The sequence below is a fragment of the Chlorocebus sabaeus genome, chromosome 19 (assembly GCF_047675955.1).
Source record: "Chlorocebus sabaeus isolate Y175 chromosome 19, mChlSab1.0.hap1, whole genome shotgun sequence".
Lineage (NCBI taxonomy): Eukaryota > Metazoa > Chordata > Mammalia > Primates > Cercopithecidae > Chlorocebus > Chlorocebus sabaeus.
The window spans coordinates 26,944,036-26,958,934 of NC_132922.1; the positions used below are offsets into that span (position 1 = coordinate 26,944,036).

A 14,899-nucleotide genomic window follows, 5' to 3' on the forward strand; every position below is an offset into this window, starting at 1 on the left:
TACATTGTTCAGGAAAATGAGAAAAGAGGCAAACATGCTACAAAAGAGTATTTACAGTGTCTCACCCTTGTTTAGGCAATGTAATATGCCTAGGACAGTATACTGTGGGCTTTCTGGGGCCCCTCAGGGTAGCAGCCCATAATGCAACCAGCCATCATAAGAAACCAAAAAAAAAAAAAAAAAAAAGCAGGGGGCGCTATTGGACAAACTGTGGAAGCTGCCAGACTTGCTGTAGGGTGGCCGCCCTTTCTTGCAGGGGGTTGCCTGTTATGAGGTCACCCTAAGAAATTTAATCTGAATACCCAAGGCTCTGGTAGCTTAAACTGGAGAGGCTCTCCAAAATATGCATATTTCTCTAAATTGACTAGCCAATGTAGTGTTGGAAAAGCAATTGGCCTTAGACTATTTACTAGCAGAACAGGAGGGTTGTGTGTGGCACCAATACCTCCTGTTGCACTTGGGTAAATACCTCCAGAGGAAATAGAGGCTAATGTAAAAGAAATATTCAACACTTTGGGAGGCCAAGGTGGGTGGATCACTTGAGGTCAAGAGTTCAAGACCAGCCTGGCCGACATGGTGAAACCCGGTCTCTACTAAAAACACAAAAAATTGCCGGACGCGGTGGCTCACGCCTGTAATCCCAGCACTTTGGGAGGCCGAGGCGGGTGGATCACGAGGTCAGGAGATCGAGACCATCCTGGCTAACATGGTGAAATCCCGTCTCTACTAAAAATACAAAAAATTAGCCGGGCGTGGTGGTGGCGCCTGTAGTCCCAGCTACTCGGAGGCTGAGGCAGGAGAATGGCGTGAACCCGGGAGGCGGAGCTTGCAGTGAGCCGAGATCGCGCCACTGCACTCCAGCCTGGGTGACAAAGCGAGACTCCGTCTCAAAAAAAAAAAAAAAAAAAAAAAAAAAAAAACCACAAAAAATTAGCTGGGCGTGGTGGTGCACGCCTGTAGTCCCAGCTACTCAGGAGGCTGAGACAGGGGATCGATTGAACCCAAGAGACAGAGGTTGTGGTGAGCCGAGATTGTGCTACTTACACTCTAGCCTGAGTGACAGAGCGAGACTCTGTCTCAAAAAAAAAGAAAGGGGCCAGAAGCGGTAGCTCACACCTGTAATCCTGGCACTTTGGGAGGCTGAGGCGGGCAGATCACGAGGTCAGGAGATCGAGACCAACCTGGCTAACACAGTGAAACCTGTCTCTACTAAAAATACAAAAAATTAGCTGGGCGTGGTGTTGGACCCCTGTAGTCTCAGCTATTCGGGAGGCTGAGGCAGGAGAATGACGTGAACCCGGGAGGCGGAGCTTGCAGTGAGCTGAGATCACGCCACTGCACTCCAGCCTGGGTGACAAAGTGAGACTCATCTCAAAAAAAAAAAAGGAAATATTTAAACAAGCAGAACAGCTGCATTCCTTCAACCAGAAGGGTAGCTCAACCAGCGAGCTACCCTTGGAATGCAGTGAAGTCCGTTATACCTCACTTCACCTCATTGGTGCTGTGGCCCCTAGTGGCCTCTGTTCTGTTCCTTTTCAGTCCCTGTATATTTAAACTGATAGTAAACTTTGTGTCCTCATTTTGTATAACAGCAGCAATACCAGCTCCTTTGAGCAACTTCAGGTGACCCAAAAACTTATTTGAACTCAGGACCCTGAGAATTTCACTCCTCTAGTAGCTTCACTGCTCCCTGTCAGCATGAAGTAGATAGAGAAGAATGACCTTCATCCCTAACCCCTCAAGAATGAGGGGTGGGATGTTTCAGAGGGGGTTTGTAACTGCGTCCAACCCTATCTGGCTTAGCTTGTGTGTGTGTGTGTGTGTGTGTGAAAGAGTCTTGCTCTGTCAACCAGGCATTGTACTCCAGTACAGTGGTGTGATCACAGCTCACTGCAGCCTTGACCTTCTAGGCTGAAGTGATCCTCCCACCTTAACCTCCCAAGTAGCTGGGATTACATGTGCGTGTCAGCATGACGAGCTAATTTTTAAAATTTTTTTGTAGAAATAGGGTTTGCCACATTGCCCAGGCTGGTCTTGAACTCCTGGGCTCAAGCAATCCTCCCACCTCAGCCTCCCAAAGTGCTGGGATTATAGGTGTGAGCCATGGTGCCCATCCTGGCTCAACTTTTATGTAACAAAGTTGTGAGTTTTTTTTCAGTTGCCGCGGTCCTCAGGTTGAATCTGAAGGTCATTTAACCTGACTGTGTCCAGATGAACCAGGTATGCAGCTCACAACTTTGTTACATAGAAGTTGAACCAGATTGGTCTGGTGTGGTTATACAGCTACACTGAGAGGGAGACAGTTAACGTGGACTCACACATCTCAGAGACATTGTGAGTCTCCCTCAATATTTTCCTAAGTTCTTAAAGCTGGCTTAGATTTCATAGCCTTGACCCAAGGTTCCCCTCTTGCCAATATGTTGATCTTTTACTTTGAAAATATATTAAGCAGGCTAGGCGTTGTGGCTCACGCCTGTAATCTGAGCACTTTGGGAAGCCAAGGTGGGCGGATCACCTGAGGTCAGGTGTTCGAGACCAGCCTGGCCAACATGGCAAAACCTCGTCTCTACTAAAAATACAAAATTGGCCAGGCATGGTGGCACACGCCTGTAGTCCCAGGTACTCAGGAGGCTGAGGCAGGAGAATCGCTTGAACCCAAAAGGTGGAGGTTGCAGTGAGTCAAGATCATGCCACTGCACTCCAGCCTGGGCAACAGAGTGCGACTCTGTCTCAAAAAATAAAATAAATAAAATAAAAAAGAAAAATAAAATAAACTATACTAAGCAGGATGCTCTTACAGACTTCCTCTTTCTCCTAAAGGTGCTGACTGAGGAAGCCCACGAAGCCTTCTAATGTAACTCAGTGGGTACAAACAACTATAACCTACTCAGGGCATGAGCTATCTCAGGGCATTCAGAAGCTCACCCCCAAATGTCTTAAGTCAATTTTGTTTATCTCTCTCCCCAAAACAAAAAACAACTTTATACGGCTGGGCGCAGTGGCTCACGCCTGTAATCCCAGCATTTTGGGAGGCCAAGGTGGGAAGATTGCTTGAGCCCAGGAGGTTGAGGCTGCAGTGAGCCATGATTGCACCACTGCATTCCAGCGCGGTGACAAAGCAAGACCTTGTCTCAAAAACAAATAAGCCAGACGTGGTGGCTCACACCTGTAATCCCAGTGCTTTGGGAGGCCGAGGCAGTGGATCACGAGATCAAGAGATCGAGACCATCCTGGTCAACATGGTGAAACCCCGTCTCTACTAAAGATACAAAAAATTAGCTGGGTGTGGTGGCGTGCACTGTAGTCCCAGCTACTTGGGAGACTGAGGCAGGAGGACTGCTTGAACCCAGGAGTTGGAGGTTGCAGTGAACTGAGATTGCGCCACTGTACTCCAGCCTGGTGACAGAGCGAGACTCCATCTCAAAAAACACACAAACAAACAAACAAAAACTACATAAATTTCCAGTGACAGCTGACTATTGTCGCCAATGGATTTCTAATTTTGCTGCCCTTGCTAAACCTCCATATGCCCTCCTTGAAGACACCATCCCAGCGCCCATTTTCTGGCCCTCAGAGGCACTAATCTCTTTTGTAGCCTTGAAATTAGCATTTCCCACACCCCTGATCTTGGCTTACTGAATTTTGACAAATCTTTTCACTTCTATTACCATGAAAATAATGGAATTGCTGGAGGTATTCTACGACAACCTTTTGCCTCTCAGATATATCCTATGTTTCTCATGCCAGTTGAACCCTGTGGCAGCAGGCCTGCCCTCATGCCTGCATGTGGTGGCTGCAGCTGACTTTGTAATTGACAAAGCCAGCACTCATGTTAGGCTTATCCATTTTCTGTTATGTTCCCCATGCTGTCCATCTTCCAAGTCTGTAAGACATAGTACCTCTCCACATGGCAATAGACCTATGAACAGGTCCTATTAACCAAAACCTCCATTATCTTACATCATTGTGCCACTTTAAATCTGGCTACTCAGCTGGGCATGGTGGCTCATACCTGTAATCTCAGCACTTTGGGAGGCTGAGGTGAGTGGATCACTTGAGCCCAGAAGTTCGAGACCAGCCTGGGCCACATGGTGAAACTCTGTCTCTACAAAAAATATAAAAATTAGCTGGGCATAGTGACACACACCTGTGGTCCCAGCTACTTGGGAGGCTGAGGTGGGAGGACTGCTTGAGCCCAGAGGCAGAGGTTGCAGTGAGCTGAGATTGCACCATTGTACTCCAGTCTGGGCGACAGAGTGAGACTGTCTCAAAAAAAAAAAAAAAAAAAAAAAAAAAAGGCTACTCTATTAGCCCTCCCTGACGATGGAGAACCCCATTCCATTCCATGTGATTGCCTTCCAATGATAGAAATGGTCTCAAGGTAACGAGACCTGTTGTGCACCCTTTAGACAACCCAGACTCACTCCTATTTTGTGATGGCTCCCATAAACGGTGTTTCCAGGGGAACATAATAACCACTATGTCATAGTTTCCCCACAAGAAACCCTTGAGGTCCTCCTTGTCCACAGTAAAGTAAAACCCAAGCTGGGGAATTTATAGCTCTTATTAGAGCTTGTGCATTGGCAGAAGGGAAAACTGCCACTATTTATACCAACTCCAGTTGGAGTCTGCTGATTATTGGTGCAATCTGGAAATCCTGAGAATTCATTTTTTTGGAGAGATGGGGGTCTCAGTGTGTTACCTAGGCTGGTCTTGGGTAATCCTCCTGCCTCAGCCTCCCAATGTACTGGGATTACAGGCATGAGCCACCATACATGACCAATCCTAAGAATTCTTAAACGCTACTGGTACTGCTATTGCCAATGGGCATATAATTGTTGCCCTACTACAGGCTATTCACCTCTCAAGAAAAACTGCTGTTGCTCATGGTTTAGCCCATACTAAGGAGACTGGTGCTATATCTTTTTTTTTTTTTTTTTTTTTTTGAGATGGAGTCTCGCTGTCTTGCCAGGCTGGAGTGCAGTGGCACGATCTTGGCTCACCACAACCTCCACCTCCTGAGTTCAAGCGATTCTTCTACCTCAGCCTCCCGAGTAGCTGGGATTACAGGCACATGCCACCACACCCAGCTAATTTTTGTATTTTTAGTAGAGACAGGGTTTCACCATGTTGTCTTGGTTGATCTTGATTTCCTGACCTTGTGATCTGCCCACCTCAGCCTCCCAAAATGCTGAGATTACAGGTGTGAGCCACCACACCTGGCCCTGATGCTATATCTCTAGGGAATGATAGGGCTGACAAGGCTACAAAATACACAGCCAGAAATGGATCCCCCTGCATCCTTTTTCCATGCAATTTATCTGTGTCTTTATCCCTGACTGATATTATTGATTATTGTTAGTATTACCAGGCAAATGCCCCACAATCTGAAAAAGACAAATGAATTCAAAAGGACAGCAAATAATTACCAGACAGATGATACATTGGACCGAATAGACTTTCCGTGGCTTCCTTTCTTTTGACCTTTTGGCTTGCACTTATCAAATGGGACATATGGAGACGGAGGATAGCTAAGGAACTAAAATATAATTAATTCACCCTGGCATCCACAAAACTTCTGGCCACACTGTTTCCCAGTGCACAACTTCTAAATCTCATGGAATCTCTGGAGGAAACCAGCATTCCTTGGGGAGTCCTCCAAGGCCCACACTGCCACTTGTAGGACTCCAGATGGATTTCATTGATTTACCTCTGGCTTTAGGGCATTCCCACGGTTTGGTTACTGTCTGAATGTTTAGTGGATGGACTGAATACCATTGGACTGGATGTGCTGATGCCACAACACTGGTGAAGAAATTAATAATTCAGCTGGCCATGGAGGCTCACACCTGTAATCCCAGCACTTTGGAAGGCTGAGGTGGGCAGATCACGATGTCAGGATTTTGAGACCAGCCTGGCCAACATAGTGAAACTCCGTCTCTACTAAAAATACAAAAAAATCAGCCGGGCGTGGTGGTGGGCTCCTGTAATCCCAGCTACTTGTGAGGCTGAGGCAAGGAGAATTGCTTGAAGCTGGGAGATGGAGGTTGCAATGAGCTGAGATCGCCCCACTGCGCTCCAGCCTGGGTAACAGTACGAGACTCTGTCTGAAAAAAAAAAAAGAAATTAATAACTGAGATTATTTCTCATTTTGGCTTTCTGTTATAGATTAAGTCAGACCAAGGAACTCATTTTATAGCAGAAATAAACAATTTGATTGCCAAAAAAACCTCCTTTGGGGTACTCATTAAAATTTCACACCCCATACCACCCCCAATCCTCAGCTCAAGTGAAATGTAAAAATCTAGATGTAAAAAGGACATTAGGCCGTGTAAGATACAATGAATTTCTCTGAGTTTCTCTTCAAAGATTTAGTTTGCTGACTTCCTTGTCCTTTGTTCTCAGACTTAACTTTCTTATTCCTCCTTGCCCCTAGTTACTGTAAAACAGCCTACCCCTGCCTGGTGCGGTGGTTCACACCTATAATCCCAGCACTTTGGGAGGCCGAGGTGGGTGGATTACCTGAGGTTGGGAGTTTGAGACCAGCCTGACCAACATGGAGAAACCTCGTCTCTACTAAAAATACAAAATTAGCCAGGCGTGGTGGCACATGCCTGTAATCCCAGCCACTAGGGAGGCTGAGGCAGGAGAATCACTTGCATCTGAGAGGTGGAGATTGCGGTGAGCCGAGATTGTGCCATTGCACTCCAGCCTGGGCAACAAGAGCGATACTCCATCTCAAAAAAAAAAAAAAAAAAAAAACACAAAACAAAAACAAAACAGCCTACCCCCTTCCATCAACTCTAATCAATAACTCACATCTGTTCCCTTGGTTACCTGCACCCGTTGTTACTCCAAAACTGCATGTCTCACACTCTTCACCACTGTACCTCACATCCCCCTTCCCTTCCATATTTAGAACAATATTTACAAATAGCCAATCAGGTCAGCTCAGATTGTGCAGTCTGACCCCAGCCCATGGGGGAGTGACATAGAGGTAAGGACTATGTGTCAGAGATAAAAAAAAAAAACCCTTGCTCTCCTTTGTTTGATGTGCTCTTATGCTCTTGATTGACACAAGTGGCACCCTTCTGCAGAAGTAAATTGCCTTGCTGAGAAAACTTTTGTCTGAGTGCTGGTTTCACTTTGCGGCACCAAGCATTTATTCCTAGAGCATTTTTGTATCCAACATTTCTGGGGGCTCCTCTGGGATCCCCTTTCTTCTTTGGGAAGGGGTCTTTGGTCACCCCACCCAGGGGAGATGTGTCCCACTGCCCCTTTGTGGTGGACTCAGGGATGGGAGATCAAGACCCACCCATTTGGATGAATAAACCCGGACTCTCAGCAATGTGGGGAGGAAAGGCTTGCAATACTGCGGTGACTAGGTAAACTCTGTGCACAGACCAAGGTAGGAAATGTCACAGGGGCAACAAAGTACTTCCTTGGTGGTCAGGGGAGGTCAGGGCATTCTGGAGGTCGAAAGTGCAAACAAGCACTACTGCTGTGTGGAGTGAGTGAGTCTAATCTGCGGTTCTGTGGTCACCTCATAGGTGACCTTAGGATGGCCCTCCAGGGGTCCCCTCAGGAGTTTATACTGACCCGCCTTAATGCTAAGAGGGACCTGAAATATTCCTGCAAGGGAAGTGGCCAGAGTGGACAAAGTGAAAGAAGTATGCAAGGAGCCTTCAGCAGGTGGGGTTAAAGGATAGGCAAGACATCTCTCATATGTGAGAATTGAGCCTTAGTAAAGCTTCCAGTGAAGGATAGGCAAGATACCCCCTAATATGAGGAGTTGAGCCACAAGGAACCCCCCAAATAGGCAAGAAATCCTTAATATGAAGGGTTGAGCCACAGCAAGCCCCTGCTAGGCAAGAAATTCCTAATACAAGGGATTGCACCTAGCCAAGACCCAATATGGGAAATATTACAAGCAAAAAGGATAAGAATCACAACAAAGATATACCACCTGATAGTCCCTAGGTCTCATGAAAAAAAGATAAGAATAGTAACAAAGATATACCACCTGTTAGCCCCATGCATCTCTTACACGGTTCACCACTGTACCTCACATCCCCCTTCCCTTCCATATTTAGAAAAATATTTGCAAATAGCCAATATTTTTGGCTGTGCAGTCCAACCCCAGCCCATTGGAGTGACACAGAGGTAAGGACTATGCATCAGAGATAAAAACCCCCTGCTCTCCTTTGTTCAGTGTGCTCTTGCAATCTTGATTGACTTGACTGGCACCCTTCTGCAGAAGTAAATTGCCTTGCTGAGAAAACTTTTGCCTGAGCGCTGGTTTCACTTTGTGGCACCAAGCATTTATTCCTAGAGCATTTTTATATTCAACAGGCTGGGTGCTGGGGCTCACACCTGTAATCCCAGCACTGTAGGAGGCCCAGGTGGGCAGATCACCTGAGGTCAGGAATTCGAGACGAGCCTGGCCAACATGGGGAAGCCTGTCTCTACTAAAAATACAAAAATTAGCTGGGTGTGGTGGCACACTCCTGTAATCCCAGCTACTCGGGAGGCTGAGGCAGGAGAATCACTTGAACCTGGGAGGCAGAAGTTGCAGTGAGCCGGGATTGTGCCACTGCACTCCAGCCTGGGTGACAGAGTGAGACTCTGTCTCAAAAAAAAGACTTTAGGAAAAATCTGTCAGGAAACTGAATTGAAGGGAGGAAAAGCATTACCTCTTGCCTTTACCTCTTATAAAGTTTAGAATGCTGCAAATGGGAGGCGTGGATTAACTTCTTTTGAATAGTGCTTGGTTGCCCTTTGCCTATTGGCATCTCTAATCCTTTCATTCCTGGATTGAGTGATCCCTGGATTGTGGGGACTTCTTAAGTGAACAGTGCAATGCTATGACAGCTACATAAAGGAACTAACTAGTAATCTTGGAGCACATAAATCAACAGGTAAAAAGGGCATAGCTTCTGCCAACTAACAAGTCTTGCCATCCTTTTTGACCAGGAGATTAGGTGTAAATCAAGGTTTTTAGAAGAAAGCATGCACTGTCACCAATGTTTCAGTCAACAACGGACCAAATATACAATGGTGTCCCCATAAGATTACAATGTCGGTGAGCTACCACACCTGTCATCCCAGCACTTTGGTAGGCAGAGGTGGGTGGATCATTTGAGCCCAGGAGTTTGAGACCAGTCTGGGGAACATGGTGAAACCCTGTCTCTACAAAAAATACAAAATAAACCAGTCATGGTGATGTACGCCTGTAGTCCCACCTACTTGGAAGGCTGAGGTGAGAAACTCACCTGAGCCCAGGAAAGTCGAGGCTGCAGTGAGCTGTGATCGAGTTACTGCACTCCAACCAGGGCAACAGAGTGAGATCCTGTCAAAAAAAAAAAAAAAAAAAAAAGAATTATAATACCATATTTTTACTGTAGCTTTTCTATGTTTAGATACAAAAACAATCATTGTGTGGGCTGGGTGGGCAGCCAATTGCGCAGTGTCGGGACTGATGGGTGAGCCAGTCTGGACCCCCATCCACTCACCCGCCCCCTGTGGGGCCACCTGAGGACTCTGACCCCGCTCCCACCGCCTGGAGCCGCCTGATGGATCAGGATTGGCTAGCCTGGGGCCGCCAGCGCCGGAGGTGAGGCTGCCAAGAAGGGGTTGGGGGCACGCAAGCATCCCTCTGCCCTCGCCTCCCCCACTTCTCCACCCCCGCCCGCCATGACTCCCGGCAGTCTCCGGAGCCCGACGCGGACTTCTTGTGGTAGTCAGACGTTATCATCCTGTCATACAATGGAACCGTGTTCATCATGAATTTTTCCAAGCCCTTTATTATGCCGAACAAGCATTTTAAAAAATGAAAAACTATTTGAGACATAAATAGTTGTGCCATGTAAATTTTTGTTGCTGGTGATTGCAAATTTCAGCTCACAGACTGGTGCTCTCCTCTGGCTCAGACTATTTTGCTGCCATGTTTACTAATGATGTCACAGAAGCAAGGCAAGAGGACATAAAAATGGAAGGTGTAGAACCAAATTCATCATGGTCCTTCATCCAGTATGCTTATACAAGCCACCTTGAATTAAAAGAAGATAATACTGAGTGTCTGCTATCTACAACTTGCCTTCTTCACTCTTGCAGGTTCTAAAAGCATGTTGTAAGTTTTGTTTGTTTGTTTGTTTTGAGACAGAGTCTCGCTCTGCCACCCAGGCTGGAGTGCAATGGTGCAGATCTCAGCTCACAGCAACCTCCACCACCCAGGTTCAAGCAATTCTCCTGCCTCAGCCTCACGAGTAGCTGGGATTATAGGCGCCTGCCACCACGACCAGGTAATTTTTTGTATTTTTAGTAGAGACAGGGTTTCACCATGTTAGCCACGCTGGTCTCAAACTCCTGACCTCAGGTGATCCGCCTGCCCTGGCCTCCCAAAGTGCTGGAATTACAGGCGTGAGCCAGGGCGCCTGGCCACATGCCACAAATTTTTAATGAAACAGCTTCATGCATCCAACTGTCTTGGAATTTATTCTTTTGCTGATGCCTAAGGTTGTAAAGATTTGCATAAAGTGGCTCACAGTTATACTATTGAGCATCTCATGGAAATAATCAGAAACCAGGAATTTGCATTATTACTAGCCAGCAAAATTGCAAAGCTCTTGACTAGTGATGACATGAACATTCCTGATGAGACAATATTGAATGCACTTCTTACTTGGGCGTGTCATGATTTGGAACAGATCTAAGTAAACTTTTGGCTTATATTAGGCTACCTCTTCTTGCACCACAGTTCCTGGCAAACATGGAAAATAATGCACTTTTTTTTGGGATAATATAGAATGTCAGAAACTCATTATGGAAGTGGTGAAGTACCATATATTACCAGAGATGACCCATGTCACAAAGCCCTCAGACAAAATCTAGGAAGTCAACTGTTGGTACATTATTTGCAGTTGGGAGAATGGGTTCTACAAAAGGAGCAACAAGCATTGAAAAGTATGATCTCTGTACAAATACGTGAACTCCAGTAGCAAATATGAATGAGAGGAGGCTACAGTTTGGTGTTGCAGTGCTAGATGACAAACCATATGTGGTTGGAGGAAGAGATGGACTGAAGACTTCGAATACTGTAGAGTGCTACAACCCCCCCAAAAAAAAACAGGGAGTGTGATGCCACCTACGTCCACGCATAGACATGGCCTTGGTGTGGCTGTACTGGAAGGTGTCATGTATGCCGTAGGAGGTCATGAGGGCTGGGGCCATCTGAACACAGTGGAAATTTGGGACCCTTAGGCTCGCCAGTGGAATTTTGTTGCCACTATGTCTCCCTCTAGGAGCATAGTTGGTGTGGCAGTACTAAGTGGAAAACTTTATGCAGTTGGTGGTCGTGATGGAAGTTCTTGTCTTGAATCAGTAGAATGTTTTGATCATCATACTAGTAAGTGGACTGTTGGTAGAAGAGCTGAGGCAGGACTGGCTTGTCTGTCATAATGTAAAAGAGTCTTGAAAGATGTCCGGGGTCCAGGGTCTAAAACCCCTCGTGGCCTTTGGAACACCAAGCTCTGTGCCAAAGGGTGGAAGGCTGCCCTGCCGCACCGCAATCTAAGCCCAGGGCATAAAACCCCTTGTGGCTTGGACGGAACCCAGGGCTCAGGGCATAAAACTCCTCGTAGCCTCTGGAATGTTCACAGACTTGTTAGTTCCTTGCTTCTTACTCGTAAACATGTCCTCCATTATCTCAAGCAGCAGAGCATATTCCGTATGTGCCAAACGAAATGCTAAACTGTCACAGCTGTGCTTAATGCACCACTAGCTTTCTACCCCCACGTCCTCACGCCCTCACCTGTTTACCCTCACATCCTCACCACCTGCTTCTTTGTTTGATCACCAATAAAGAGTGTGGGCTCCCAGAGCTCAGGGCCTTTGCAGCCTCCAATCTAGCGCTGGCCCCCTGAACCCATTTTTTGCACTTTTAACTTGTCTTTTCTTATTCCTTTGACCACACCGGACTTTGTAGCCCCCACGGCCTGGTGTTGGGCCTGATCACCCCAACATGTACACTGTGTGCACGGATGTCAAAAAGGAGAGGTGGCATAGGAGTAACGACCTGGAGCGGACTGCTGTATGCTATAGGGGAACACGATGCTCTCGCATCCAACTTGACTTCCAGACTCTCTGACCGTGCGGAGACATCTGATCCCAAAACAGACATGTAGACTACAGTAGAATCAGTGAGCATCAGCAGAGATGCAGTGGGGGTCTGTTTACTTGGTGATTAGTTACATGCCATTGGGAGGTATGATGGACAGGCATACCTGAATACAGTGGAGGCTTATGGTCCCCAGACAAATGAGTGGACCCAGGTTGCTCCACTGTGCCTAGGAAGAGCTGGAGCTTGTGTTGCAACTGTAAAATTATAATTTAGTGCTCTGTTTTCTACATGAAGACACTCTTCCTTTATTTAGTACAATTATTCTACTATCAATGGATACATTTTTAGTAAACATGCATTGCCACAATCCTGGGCACAAAGTGCCTGATCTCAAAGTGAAGATGGTAAAATAAGGGAGGAAGGAGTGGATGGACCAGGATGAACTGCTTTCATTTCTTAGTAAATGAAAACTGCAGCTGGTGGATTGTGAACATACATTCCTGACATAATATATCAGGACAAATGCACTGCTCTGGCACATAGCCCAGTGCTAGCAGGGGATTTCATTTATTCAGTCAAGCACATCTTACTCACATCCAGATTTATTTTCTAACAGTGCAAACACACCAGATGGAACTTCTAAAATGTTGCTTTCTGTAAGTTTATCATATATGCGTTGCAGTAATGTGTTTGTTTGCTTGTGTGTTTAACCACAACCACTATTTGAATGATATACAAAAGATAATATTATTTAGTGTTTTCAGAAACATTGGCATTGTGTGTGTGTTGGTTGTGGATTTTGTTTCTAAAATTGGCTTAGTCCAATAAATAAAGAAAAGCATTAAAAACTTAAAGCAACGATAACCAAATACAAACTTGATAAGATCTTTGAAGTCGATTTAAATATTCATTCCATTACATCTAGACTCACCAAAAACTATATGTCAAGAAGTTGAAACATGATGTTTCACATTAAATTTAAGATGTGCAGCCAGGCGTAGTGACTCACACCTGTAATCCCAGCACTTTGAGAGGCCGAGGTGGGTGGATCATGAGGTCAGGAGTTGGAGACCAGCCTGGCCAGCGTGGTGAAACCCTGTCTCTACTAAAAATACAAAAATTTGCCGGGCATGGTGGCGCACACCTGTAATCCTAGCTATTCAGGAGGCTGAGGCGGGAGAATTGCTTGAACCCGGGAGGCGGAGGGTGCCATGAGCTGAGATCGTGCCACTGCACTCCAGCCTGAGTGACAGAGCGAGACTCCGTCTCAGGAAAAAATAAAAATAAAAAATAAATAAATTTAAGATATGCAAATGTATGTAGAGAAAATAAATGTTATCTACCCTATAATGTTATTTCACCTAATTAGTACTTAACTATATGGATTTGTTTTATATTATAAAAGATGTTTAGATTTTGTCTTTTGATATTGACAAAACTGTTTGGATATTCTTATGTTCTCAAGTCAGCATCTGCCTCCCCTGCCTTATTTCTTATGTTTTGCCACAGTTAACCCACTGTGCTTCTTTTCAATCAAACAGTTTGGGGAGGGGGGAGAAGGGGCTTTGGGGAGGGGGAGAAGGGGCTTACTGAATGTCTATAAGTTTAAAGTGTTTGTTACCCAAAGTTTGGTACATTTGTAAACTCTAATTACATATGTGAATGTTAATACTCTCAGTGAATTGTTAGTTTGCAAAAATGCACTGGGCAGTAACATTTTGTGATAAATCCTACACTACAAGATATAAGTAAAAGAAAATACTTATCACTGTGTTACACTGTGTACGGTATTCAGTACACTAACACACTGTATGGGTTTGTAGCCGAGGAGCAGGTGGACCACACAATATAGCCTAGGTGTGTAGTAAGCTATATCGTCTAGGTCTGTGTAAGTACACTCTGTGATGTCTACACGACAAAAGTACCTAATGATGCATTTCTCAGAATGCATCTCTGTCATGAAGCAATGCCTGGCTATACTGCTAACCACCTACACTGCCATCAAGTTAGGGAAAAGTCCTCCTGGATTCCTGTGAATCACACCAAGCTAGACCCAGATCAGCACTCTGAGGACAACTGGAAGACAGACCCTCCCTACAGGTGACCTTGAAGTAACCATTTCCCAGACTGGTTCCCAGGCCTCAGAAGCAGATGACATTTTAAAGTAGATAGGTTTTCTCAAGATCATAGATCAAGAAACTTCACTTCTACCTATTTTCTCACATTGGGACTCCTTGTCCGAAAAACAAAAGCCAAAAGAACCTCTTCCTTTCAAAGAAGCCTCCTTTTTCTCTGGCCATTTATTAAAAAGCTGACTGGAAATTGCTTGTGTCAGTCCTGTCCTCTGATTCTCCCTCTGATCCTCCACTCTGGGTTCTCTTTCAGATTGTGTCTCATTCTCAGTAACCCTTACTGTTTTCTCAACAGGTCAAAAACACAACTGACACGCCGTTACACCAACTCTCCAAATCCTGTCCACTTTAATTAATCTGATTGCTGGTTATGTCAACATCTAGATCATGCAGAAGAACTTGAACCAATTTTCATTCCTGCCAATGCCAGAACTCAGTGGGCCAACTATGAAAACTGGGTATGTGACAAGGTGTGGCATCTGTAACTGAGAAAACAACATTGCTTTACTTCTTTTAATTGGACATGGACAAACCTCTATAGAAGCTCAAGGTCTGTCCTGTGCTCAGGTAGTCATTAGAAGGAAATTTGCCAGGTACAGTGGCTCAAGCCTGTAATCTCAGCACTGTGGCAGGCGGAGGTGGGCGGATC

At 45.6% G+C, this 14,899-nt stretch overlaps 1 pseudogene; it reads left to right on the forward strand.

Annotated features, from left to right (window-relative positions):
* The first annotated feature begins 9,750 nt into the window (after positions 1-9,750).
* LOC103223029 (kelch-like protein 5) lies at positions 9,751-12,410 on the forward strand (annotated as a pseudogene).
* The last annotated feature ends 2,489 nt before the right edge of the window (positions 12,411-14,899 follow it).